The sequence below is a fragment of the Phascolarctos cinereus genome, unplaced genomic scaffold (genome assembly GCF_003287225.1).
Source record: "Phascolarctos cinereus isolate Bilbo 61053 unplaced genomic scaffold, phaCin_HiC Scaffold_5;HRSCAF=322, whole genome shotgun sequence".
Lineage (NCBI taxonomy): Eukaryota > Metazoa > Chordata > Mammalia > Diprotodontia > Phascolarctidae > Phascolarctos > Phascolarctos cinereus.
The window spans coordinates 57,850,859-57,863,968 of NW_027555958.1; the positions used below are offsets into that span (position 1 = coordinate 57,850,859).

At 42.3% G+C, this 13,110-nt stretch overlaps 1 long non-coding RNA gene across 1 annotated transcript in view; it reads right to left on the reverse strand.

Annotated features, from left to right (window-relative positions):
- Positions 1-12,370, reverse strand: part of LOC110218499 (uncharacterized) — a 28,314-nt gene extending 15,944 nt beyond the window's left edge. Inside the window, exon 1 of the long non-coding RNA XR_002327323.2 lies at positions 12,182-12,370. This is a non-coding gene — a long non-coding RNA (uncharacterized LOC110218499). The remainder of the gene's footprint in view (positions 1-12,181) is intronic.
- Between the last annotated feature and the right edge of the window lie 740 nt (positions 12,371-13,110).

The window sequence follows — 13,110 nt, forward strand, 5'->3', positions numbered from 1 at the left end:
TCAAACAGAAAGATAAAGAAATGCCCTTCATTTTCCTTCACGGGATTTAGTTATAGTGTAGTGGAAAGAGCCCTGCATTTGACAATAGAGGACCTGGCTTTTAACCCCAACTCTGCCTCTAACTACCTGTTTGACCTTAGGCAAGTGACTTCAGGCCTTTGGGCCTTAGCTTCTTCACTTGTAAAATGATGCAGTTGTACTAGATGATCTCTTAGGTTCCCTCCAGTGCTAAGCTATTAAATCATCAAATTGTGTCAGTTCTCACCCCATTCTCCCCGCCAAGCAGTCATGGCCCTGGAATGCACAGAGCAATTGGAACTCTTCATGAAGTGAGCATTTGGTACAGCTTAATTCATCACTCCCTACGATGACTACTAAGGGAGGGTCATTACATGTCCCTAAACCCACTTCAATTCTGTTTGTCCTTGTAAAGAACCTATATAAAAGACACACGTCTCTCATTCTTTATCCTCTATACGATCATTTTGGCCTCAGTACTCCACCTTGTCTTTACAAAGATAATTATCTTTATGATTGAGCTTCTCTACAAATTGGCAGAGAAGACAATTCTAGTAGACTGTTTACCTGTTGCCTTGTTTTATATTTTAACCCCTGAAAACCCATTGTGTGCCCAACTAAAGTAAAAGGTAACCTTAATCTACCCTAATACAAAGACTCCTTTCTCTTTCTAACCTTCAATTTCCATGAGTTAACAAGCATTTATTAAGTCTTGCTATAGGCCAGGTACTGTGCTAACCCTAGGAATACAGATACAAACAGTAAGATAGTCCCCACCCTCAAGGAGCTTACATTCTAATGGGGGAAGACAACACATAAAAGAAAGCTGAAGGGGGAGGGGAGGGTGCAGATCGAAAAAGGTACCAAGTACAGGGCATGGTAGAGAAAGTCCAGTATAGAGTCAGGAGCACAGCCTGGAGAGGAATGAAGATGAGTTTGGCCTGGCATTCTCATTAAAACTGAAATTCTTGGAAGAACAAGCCAATCAGAGGATGAAGCCGCTGGGAGCAGAGCATACTTCCAATGTGAGAAGTAGTCTAGGGGTGGAGTGAGCTTTCAGGGTGAGGAGGTTTCTGTGGTATGGTAAAGAAAGTCCTATGGAAAATTAAGAGTGTGGCCTGGAGAGGGATGATTCTAATCTTATATCAATGATAAAATTCTAAGTGCCCCCAGCAATCCTTATCCTAGCCTGACAAATTGCTCTGGGCCAGGCTCACAGCTTGAGTAGAGAGGATGGACAAAGGCCATCCCTGGGCATCCTTCCATATCCACATTCAGCTAGGCAGGCAGGCTGTCATTCAGCCAGTCATCAATCAGACAGTCTGTTAATCAGAGAGTGGGTCACTCAGCAAGCCATAGATTCACAGAGTATTAGAACTGGAAAAGACCTTTAAGACCCTCTAGTCCAATCCCTTCAGTCAATAAGTTGTTCAGTCAGTCAGTAGGTAGGAACTGAGTCTCCTGGGTGCACACACTATGCCAAGTGCTTGAGCCAGGCTTAACATGATCGCTGCCCTCCCAGAAAATGTGAGCTAATGGGGGAGATGAGACAAACTAGTGAGAATTAAGTAGCTATATGAAGGAGAGTTTGGTGCATTCTCCCACCAACTCCACCTCCACTGCCAAACAACTTGAAATCATTCTTTTGGGGTGGAAGTGGAGGACTGAATCCCAGGCTAGAAATATAGGGGCCATTCGTGGCCCTGATCCCAATACTGACAAGCTAGCTAGTTTTAAACTATTTTTTTTTACTTGGGGCCAGTTCACCCCTTCTTAAACAGCCTGTAGTCCTCCATTCTAAGGGACTCATCATTTTAGCCCTGGATTTAGCATGAACACCCAGCAGCTCAGAATTCCTGAAACCAAGGGACCTACTAGCTTCAGCACCTCAACTCCCCAGCAGCAGAGACTACAGTGATGTGGCACCACGCCCAGCCCTGAAATCATTCTTAAGTTGATCACTAACCAGTGGTAAACTCTTAAAGCTACAGCTCCTTCCACGTTCTACTTCCAACATATTGTCATTGACCCTGGTCTCTACTCATCTTATTGCCCACCCCAGATAGCTTGTCCCTTCCCTATTAATAGCTCCAGGTTTGAAAGAGAAGCATTCCATGATCCTTTGCATCAGAGGAAGTTGTTCAAAGCACCACCACCACTACATCCACTACCCTATCCCCCACACCCCATCCTCCACCCCCCAGCTGAATTGTTGTCCAACTTTGGTAGAAAGAAAACCTGAGGCCCTGAAACAGGAAGGGAGTTACAAGGGCAGAGATGTAATGGAAATTCCAATTTCTTTCCTCCCTTCCCTCCACCCCCAAACCATCTGTCAATGATGCTGTAGACTAGGGTACTCTTACATTGGCTCCTTCCAATTCAAAGATTCTGTGATTTCCTGAGGGAACCAAATTTGGAGGAGAATAAAGAGTCCTGCATGGGGCAGCTAGATGGTACAGTGGATAAAGTGTCAGATCTAGCCTCAGGAAGACTCATCTCTCTGAATTTAAATCTGGCCTCAGGCACTTACTAGCTATGTGACCCTGGGCAAGTCACTTAACTCTGTTTGCCTCAGTTCCTCAACTGTAAAAATGAGCTGGAGAAGGAAATGATAAACCACTCCAGTATCTTTGCCAAGAAAACCCCAAATGAGGGGCAGCTAGGTGGTGCAGAGTACCTGAGTTCAAATCCGGCCTCAGACACATAACACTTACTAGCTGTGTGACCCTGGGCAAGTCACTTAACCCCATTGCCTAGCCAGAAAAAGAAAAAGAAAAAGAAAACCCCAAATGGGTCAAGGAGAGTTGGACACGATTGAAACAACTGAACAACAACAAAAGAGTCCTGCTCCTATCTAAAGAACTTAAAGCTGCCCTCACACTGAGGGAAAAAAATCCCTTGCCCTAGAGTTACCAAAATTAGAAAATGCAGGTCACACCACAAAATCGACAAGAACATTCCCTACCTTTTTCATTACCAATGCCACCATGGTCCCAATCCTTATCCACAGCATGGAACATCATTGAGATAATGGCATAACCTACGTGCCATCTCACATCAGTTGGGTCATGGCTCTATAATGACAACCAACCAGCTTCTGTGAATACAGATACCAGCCAGACCAATGAATACCAGTGGAACCATTCTTATTTTACCCCTTTCTGACATCGAGGGGCCATGGACAAAGCCCCCAGAACAATTCCCTGTCTTTCAATCTCTGTCTTTGTCTCACCACACAAAGTACCGAAGGACTTCTCTAGGTGCAGGGTATCAAAGTCAAACTGACTCAGGCATATGAGCCAACTGCTTCCCTGTCTTCCTGCCCAGATGCTTTCCAAATATACCACTGGCTGCCCATCATGAAACCAGACAAAATAACTTATACTTAAAAGCTCATGGCTAACATGAAATATTAATATCACATATATATGTATACATATATCATGTATATTTATATATTAATATAACAAAATGAGATAATATTTGTAAAATGTATAGCACAGTGTATGGCACATAGAAGGCAGTTAATAAATGCTCATTTTCTCCCTTTTAGAAGGTCAGAGCAGGACTACTCTCTGTTCCTCCTCCCACCTCTGCACCTCCAGCATCCTGTAACACAAGAGACTAGAAATTTGAAAGACCAACAGGCAGACAGACACCATCCTTGCCAAGACCCCAAGGAGTACTCTTTAAGCCAGGAGACCCCTAACTGCTGATGGCCACCTGGAACTCAGCTCAGAGACCAGAAGTCCCAATTAACCAAGGTGGGCAGGCAGCCCTACTCTCACAGAGGGAGGCTGAGATGCCACTTCAGAAAGTCTCAACACATCAATATTTCACTCCACTGGAGCACTCTTTGTTTTTATGCAAATTGCTGAGGCCAACAGATGGGTAACAGCTGAGCAATCCTCATCCATCACCAGCCTATATCCTCTTCAGCAGCTTCTCTCTGCTTCTGGGGCCCAGGGAGGGTTGGGTGCCTGGCTTTTCAGCTGAGGGAGGCCTGTAGCCTCAGTCAGTCTACACTGTGTGTGCAGAGCCCTTTCCTGACCCCTGTGGAGCAGGAAGACAGGCAATGTGTGTAGGAGAGAGAGCACTAGACAAGGCCAGGGGTCAGATGCTTTGGCTATAGTCAAGGCTCTACCACTAACCAGTTGTGTGACCTCAGTCCAATCATGCCACCTCTCTGAACCCCTTTCCCCACTTCTTGTATTCACTTTTTGTATTCTTGTATTGTATCTGTATTGCCTCTTCTAGTTCTAACATTCCAGGATTTCATCCAATTTTATAAATATGCACTAAATATCTACTATATGTGAAAGTCAGCATGGTAGGATGCAGGGGTTCTTAACCTGGGGTATATAAACTTATTTTTTAAAATATTTGGATAACTATATTCTTTCCAATCCCAAGTATTTTGCTTTATGCATTTAAAAAACATTGTTCTGAACCCACCAGGATTCATGTTCTGCCTCTGACACATGCTGGCTATGTGGCCCAGGGGCCACTACCCTCTCAGTGCCCCAGATAACTCTCTAAAACCATAAGTAGCAGAACAGGTACCCTCTGCACTGTTAAACAAAAGATTCCTCTACCAATGGCAATTATCAATCTACCAGAAGTTATTAAGCCAGATCCTGTCAATGTTCCCAACCTCTGGCCCCATCTCGGAAAAAATGCAAGCTCCTGTGAGGATGCTAAATGACTTCTAGATTTTTCCAACTCTCCTCTACAACTACTCGAGCCCCTTTCTACCTCAGGAGCCCAAAGGGTTCATTATTAGAGGTTCCACCACTGGCAGATTTGATCAAAGGATAAAGAAGAGCAGGTAGAAGGGACCCTGAAGATCATCCAGTCCAGTCTCACTTTTTACAAATGAAGAAACTGAGGCTCAGATACAGGCAAAGTGTGCTTGTATGCCCAAGGTTACACATAACTGTCAATAATAATAATAACTGGCATTTATATAGCACTTTAAGGTTTATAGCACTTCACAAATATTATCTCATTTGGTTATTATACCAATCCTGGGAGGTAGGAATTATTAGCTCTATTTCACAGATGAGGAAACTGAGGTAGACAGAGGTCAAGTGACTTGACCAGAGTCATACAATTAGTAAGCACCTGAGGCATGATTTGACCTCACATCTTCCTGACTTCATATCCAACACTCTCTTCACTGTGACACCCAGCATTAGATCTCAGGTTCCCTGAATCTAAATTCAATACACTTTCTATTGTGCTACTTGTCTAAGGTTGTCTTAGTATTATTTAGGAGTTGCTTTCACCAACCTTTCCTGGATGTCCAATATCACTGGAGTGCTGGGAGGTAGTGCAGGTTGGCAGAAGCCAAGTGGGCCATAGGAATGACCATTCCCTCATCTTCTAATACCTGAGCCCTGCAGAGACTATCCCATGACATAGAGAAGATAGCTCAGTGTTCTGAGCAAATTGATAGCTCTCCTTGAAATTTCATTCCTCCCTCTTCTTCCTTTGTCCTTCTCCCTCACTCTTTGCTCCACATCAGTCATATCTGTTTAGTTTTAGGGGAAAAAACCTTAGAAGTCTTCCAATCCAACTCCTTTATTTTGCTCTTAAAACAGTTCACCTTGTATTATGCTTATTTGTGTAAATCATAAAATTATGACAGCCCAAGAAAATCTATTAATTGTATGACTTTAAGCTCCTTAAGGGAAGGAACTAAGTTATATTTCAACCTCATCTACCCAGAGACTTGCATGTAATCCAAAGAATGTTGGACTTGGGGTCTGAAGTCCTGGCTTCTGATCTCAGCTCTGTCACTTACCATGTCGACAATGGATAAGCAGACACTGGACCTCTAAGAGCCTGTTTTCTCATCTGCAAAATGACAATTGTAATACCCACTTTATAGGGTAATTGTGAGGATCAAATGAGATCAAATGTATGACAAGCGCTTTTCCCATTTGAAAGGGCTATCTAGATATCAATAGTTATCATTCATTAAGAAAAAGATCTAGAAGATAAGTGCCCAAGGTCACACAGAGTCAAAATTAGACTCCAGATCTCTTGGCCGATCTGTTCCTCACTCTGTGGTTAAGGATATTTAGTCAAGGGATATGCAGATGGACAAGCTGGAGCTTATAACACCAGACTTCTCTGCTAAGGGTATGCTATTCTTGGGCAGAAGCTGAAGGAGTCTGGGTCAGAAGGGCAGTCAGAGGTGGATGCCAATCGGCAGAAGGATCTGATATGCGCATGCATTTTTAATGGCTTGGAGTCAAGTTGGCCAGATCAGAGGTGTTCAGTGCACATCCATGGCCCTGCTCGCAGGGTCGATATCAACAAAAAATCCAAAGGTCAAGATGGAGAGTGAGGAGATCAAGTCTACAGGCAAGGATCAAATTGGTCTGAGTAACTTTACCAATAGGAGAGAAAGAAGAAAAACAAAGGAGGAGGGGAAGAAGCTTGTGCTACAATGAGGTGAAATTTTGATCAACAGAGATTAGAAATGGGAATATCTAATGAGACATTTTCCCTGTGGGCTGTGGAAAGAAATGCCACTAAGAGGGCAGGTTCAGTTTCTAAAGCTAAATCTCAAAGCTCTTTCCCCAGAAGGTTTATTACTTCCTCTCTCTGTCTCTCTCTTTCTATCTCTCTGTGTGTCTCTGTCTGTCTCTCTGCCTCTCTGTGTGTCTCTGTCTCTCTGTCTCTGTCTCTCTCTCTGTGTGTCTCTCTGTCTCTCTCTCTCTCTCTCTCTCTCTCTCTCTCTCTCTCTCTCTCTCTCTCGGACTAGCAGTTCTTATCTAACCCCTGAGGAAGCTGAAATATTTTACCACCACCTTATTTTCCAGACAGAGTTTCAACACATCATCTTCCACTTCATTCCCTGATACATGGTCAGAGTTTAAGAGTTTTAGTAGGAAATCAAAGGAAATAGTAAAATAAAACAAAATAATAGAATCGTTAAGTATACAGAAGTGTAAAACTCAACAGTGAGCTTTATCTGACCCTGCCTTTAAGGTCTAAGAAGCGTTTACCTTGGATCCCAACCTATCTCTATCTCCTGGCTAATAGTCTAGCACACTACCCCACCAGTGCACTAACTATAGGTAAGGTTAATTCTTCCCTTACACAGAACTCAGCTTCCTCCTCTCATCCCAAAGCCTGGGAACCAATATATTCCCACTTTTGGCCAGCTCTAATTATTAAAAAGTTGGGGGTTGCCCCCTACATCAAGCTGCAATTTTCTCCTCTGCAATTTCTGCCCATTGGCCCTAGTTGTACCTTCTGGTGATAGGCAAAACAAATCTAAATTCTCTTCTACAAGACAGACCTTCACATAATTGAAGACAGCTTGATATCACGTCCCTCCTAAGTTTTATGGTCAGATGTTTACATCATTAGTTCCTTCAAAAACTCCTTCAATTAGTTCCTTCATCATATGGTTCCATTTCAAGTCCCATCTCTATTCTGGGCTCCATCCTCACCCAGGTCTCTGGATTCAAGTCATTGGAAGTCGTCTCCTGCCGCTCTGAACCTGTTTCTTCCTGGGTTGCACTGCTTGAAGTGTACAGACTGGCCAGTCATCAAGACTCATTCTCCCCTTAGATGGCAGCACCTTTTGTACTACAAATGAGCACCAGACTGAGAATCAGGAGACCTGGGTTCTAGTCCTTTCTCTAATATGAAGAAAAATAGCAAGTATTTATCTAAGGCTTTAAATTTTGTAAAGTGCTTTGCATATGCTAACTCATTCTGTCTTCACAATGACTCTGTGAGGTAGGTGCTGTTATTTATATAATGGTATGGTATGGTATGGTATGGTATGGTATGGTATGGTATAGTACGGTGTGGTGTGGTGTGGTGTGGTGAGGTATGGTATAGTACGGTATGGTGTGGTATGGTGTGGTGTGGTGTGGTGTGGTGTGGTGAGGTATGGTATGGTGTGGTATGATGTGGTGTGGTATGTTGTAACACATAATATATAATTAGCTATGTTTCATTTTATTTATTTATATTTATTCTCATTTTACAGATGAGGAAACTGAACAGTTACTCAGCTTGTCCAGGGTCACATAGCTAATAACTGCCCTGAGGAAAGCGTCCAGCTTGGGTCTTCCTGACCTCAAGTCCAGCACTCTATTCACTTTTCCACCTGCCTGCCTAACAAGCATGTGTACAGTGCTTTAAGGTTTGCAAAGCACTTTGTATGTTATCTTCTTTGTTCTTCACCATACCCTTGTGAGGGAGGGAGGTGCTATTATATTCTCCATTTGAGAGACGAGGAAACTGAGGCTGAGAGAGATTGTGTCTTGCCCAGGGTTACTCACCTACTAAGTGTCTTTCTGACTCCAAGTCCAGCACTCAATCTACTAAACCAACTAAATGCTCTATCAGAGCAAGCAAGCTGCACAAATCACCTCCCCTTCCTGAGAATAAAGACCTGGGTTTCTTAATCCGGAAAATGAGGAGGGGGTCAGCGAAATGATTTCTAAGATCCCTCCTGAAAGTGGCCTACCAAAAATGCATAAAACACAATGGATTCATGGTAGCCCGCAAACAAATCCAGAAATATAAAGGACTCCAAGAACCAATTAGACTGCTGAACAAATGCACCTCCATTCACTTCAGACCTTCACCATTGGCACAATTCACATCAATACCACAGAAGCTTGACAAGGCCAGATCTCCTGGCCCTAAATGTCATGCCTTTAGTCCTTCAGTGGCAAATCAGTTCTCTGTGAAAGATTCTCTTCTCTTTCTCCAAGGAGCATGTTTTTAAAGGCCATCTTCCCTCTGGTAATTTGGTGCTTGAATCTTCCAATTCAGAATCTCAATTGGGAATTCTTCAACTCAGAATTACCCACAAGTTAACACTGAAAGGTGAAAACACCCATTCTCAGAACTACAATTCTGTCGTCAAAAAAGGAAATAGAAAGGCAGAAGAAGGAAGCCCGGAACTAGAGGCGCAGGAACCCTCCACCTTAGCAAGAGGAGGCCACTTGCCATGTGCTTCTCCTACAAACCACCATTTTCTTCTTCTTGGAGTGGGTTGGAGTAATCTTCCCCCTTCCCCATGCCACTTGTTGCAATCCAGTTGAGAAATCCAAGGAAGAAAATGAGTAAAAAGGAAAGGAGAAAAAGGGTGAAACATATCCAAGTTTGCTATTATAAATTATGGGAAAAGGTATTTCCCTCAGACAAGAGCCTCTCCCCTCTGACTCTTAATTACTAATCATCTTGAAGGCAGCCCCAGATAGTGATCCTGAATGGGCTTTCCTCAAGGGACCGGGACAACAAAGGTCCAAGTTCAGAAATCCCGACCAATTAATTGAGAAGACTCACCAAATTGGTATAGGGTTCCACTGATCAAGCCTCTTTACATCTTTCTCCCCCCAGGTGCCTTGCCCTAGGCTACCCCAAGAGGAAAGATAGCAATAAAACCCCTCACCAACGTCATGAAGGTACTGATAATACTTTTTTTCATTTTACGTTATCCTGAGCCTAACAAACACCAGTTAAAATGATCATTTCCATACATTGTTGAGGGAGAAGATTGTACATGAAACTACAAATCTCCATTACACAGAACTCGCTTTACTTTTAAAGTACATAACTGTCTTTTAGAGGGCAATGATAAATAGCTAAAATATAACACTTTGAGGTTTTCAAGGTATTTTACAAATATTGTCAATCAACAATTATTTATTAAGCACCTACTATGTGTCAATCACTGGGTTCAGCACTAGGACTACAAATACAATGAAACGAATACTAAGAGCAAAGAGCTTGTGTTCCAATGGTGGAGACAATAAGACAGACTCACAAATAACCCTAAGAGATATTATAACCCACATTTTAAAGATGAAAAACAGCCTCAGAAAGGTAAAGTGAAAGCTACATCAATATGTAACTTTCAAAGTTTATCTGTGCTTCCTCTAGGCCTTCCTTAGATTACCTTCTCTTAGAAGGGAAGACAATCCCCTAGCCTCCCTCTCCCTTCCACTTCCCCCTTTCCCACTGAAAAAGAAGAACAAAACCTTTTTAGCAAATATTCAGGTAGGTGATCTCCATTCCACCTGACCATCGTGGTCCAGCAAGGCCCCTGAGTGTTTATGCTAAGAAGAACTGCAGATCAGGGTTTCTCCCACCACCTCTGAGGAAGCCACTGAATGTCTAAGCTGTTCTGTATATCCTTATAGTAAATCTTTTTGACTACTAACCAAGTGGTCTGTGGGTTTTTCTTCCTGAGAACCCTGGAAGTCAATCATGTCTATATGCCCAGTCTCAGGGCAACTTGGCAGAGAAAAAAAAAACAAAACACTGGCTCTGGAGTCAGAACACCTGTATTCAAATTTCACCTGTAGTGCTTATTACCATTTAACCTCCCTGGGTCTCAGTTTCCTCATCTGTAAGATGAAGGGTTTAGACCAGACAGCCTCTGACAGTCCTACTAACTGTAAATACATGATTCTCTGATAGTACCTATCCTAATAGTATCCACTGATGGAGAAAATACATGATGACAAAAAACTGATATGAATTCTATTATGTTTTTAAATGAATGTGTATTTTATTAATCACAATAATATCCTCATAATTTGGAAAAAATTAGGAATACATCTATGTGCAGATGAAGACAGCATAGCTTAGTGGGTAGAGAGCCAGTCTCAGAATTGGGAAGACCTGGGCTCAAGTCCAGCTATGAACTCATACTGGCTGTGTGACTCTGAGCAAGTCATTTAACCTCCTAGTCAGTCAACTAGCATTTATTAAATACCTTCTATGTGCCAGGCACTGTGCTAATCGATGGGGATATAAAGAAAGATAAAAGACAGTCCCTGCTCTCAAGGAGCTAACAATCTGATGGGGGAGACAACATGCAAACAATTATGCACAAACAAGCTATATACAGGATAAATTGAAGATAATCAATAGAGTGAAGGAACTCTAAGAATTAAGAGTTACTCTAAGCTAGTGGTGTCAAAGGGAGGCATATTCACTTTCTTGTTCAGTTGTTTTAGTCATATCTGACCCTTCATGACCCCATTTGGGATTTGCTTGGCAATGATATTGGAGTAGTTTGCCATTTCCTTCTCCAGTTCATTTTACAGATGAGGAAACTGAAGCAAACTAGGTGAAGTGACTTGCCTAGGATCACACAGCTAGTTAATATGTGAGGCCAGATTTGAATTCAGGTCTCCCTGATTCTAGACCCAGCACTTTACCACTGTGCCATTTAGCTGCCCACCATATTCACTTGGAAAACCACAAGTGAATGTTGTCTATGTTGTATACATTTCTGTTGTTTAGCATATCCCAATTACATTTGAATCCAGTTCCAGCGATTTTACTCCTAGCCTGAAAGGGGAGAGAGTTTGACACCTCTGCCCTAGGCAACTCTCTCAGACTATCAATTGTGGAGAAAGTGACTGACCCACATTCCTAGAAGTCATTTCCTCACCCAATGTTTCCCATTCCAAGGAGATCACAGGTGCAGTACCTTAACCCCATATGTGCTAGACACTATTCATTCTACAAATGTATTTATTTATATATTCCAGCTCTCTGGTCTTGCTGGTCTCCTCCATTCCTAACAGATGTCAACTGTTCCCTTTCTCGGCTCTCCATCACCAGAATTCTTGCATATCTGTGTCATGACTCAAAATGAGCTTCAGGTGCCTCTGTTCCTGAAGCCGTCTCATCTACTATAGTCTGAGCCCCAGTCTTTGAACACAAGTGATAGCTTCAGAATCAAGAATGCTTGGTCCTTTTAGCTCACTAATGACTCTTTCACCAGTTCCATTTTGGCTTTGGTTGGCTGTCCATAGTCTGATATCCTTTCTCCTCTATGACGTACTTCCTGTCTGAATCAGTATCTCCTATGGATCTAGAGTCTGTTCAGAAGGTCACCCCAATTTTGACCCAATTTTCTCTTAATCTATTGTTTCCAACTGGGGCCACTGAATGGGGTTATTGAAATGACTCTTTATAAACCCAAGGAGACTCGGGTTTGAATCTCGACTTCTGTTACCCTGGGCATGTTATTTAATCTCTTTGAGCCTTAATTTCTTCACCTATAAATAGGTGTGACAATCCTTGCACTTGCAATGAATCCATTAATTTCCTGTGGTTGTAGTGAGGAAAATGCTTAGTAAAATTTAAAGCGCCATAGACTCACCAGGATGTTTGTTCTCACTGATGAAATAAATCACTTTTTGGCTTCTCGTGGTATTGTGTAGACACCATCTGAAGAATAGTGGTGTGAGTATCCTAGAGTGCTCTGTTCCTCCTATTTTTCTAACCCTCATCAGCATCCCCCTTGGTACTCTCCATCCCCTTCCTCAAGTTCCTTGGGCTTACAGATAAGCATTACCTGTAAAATGAATGAAAGTCCAAATTTACAAATGGGAGTAGAATTAGTCCCTTCAAGAAAGAAAGAAAGAAAGAAAGAAAGAAAGAAAGAAAGAAAGAAAGAAAGAAAGAAAGAAAGAAAGAAAGAAAGAAAGAAAGAAGGAAAGAAAGAAAGAAGGAAAGAAGGAAGGAAGGAAGGAGGGAAGGAGGGAAGGAGGGAAGGAAGGAAGGAAGGAAGGAAGGAAGGAAGGAAGGAAGGAAGGAAGGAAGGAAGGAAGGAAGGAAGGAAGGAAGGAAGGAAGGAAGGAAGGAAGGAAGGAAAGAAAGCGAAAGAGCCTTAAGGATTCCTTTAAGTGATCTATTTTCATTGTACATTTAAATTACAATTAGATTTACAAAAATTTTATTTCCACATTTTCCAGAAGCATAAAACTTGTTAATGAAACAAGTTCTCTATTTCCCAGACCTGCTTGGTATGCCTTGTACAATGCCCACCTGGATGTCGAGTTCCCAAAACTTCAATGTATATAAACTAATAACCTATTTGTTTAGGAATAGATAGTGGACCTGTGCTGTTGTTGGTATGGGAAACTCAAGGTGAGGAAACTCCCTCCTCAAATAAAGCTTAGCACCTTCTATGCTAGAGTCAAAAAATTCTATAGAACACTGAGATTGCTCTAATGACTTGCTCAGGGTCACACCATGAGCACGTTTTAGAGGTGGCACTTGAACCCAGGGTTTCCTGGCTCAGAGTCT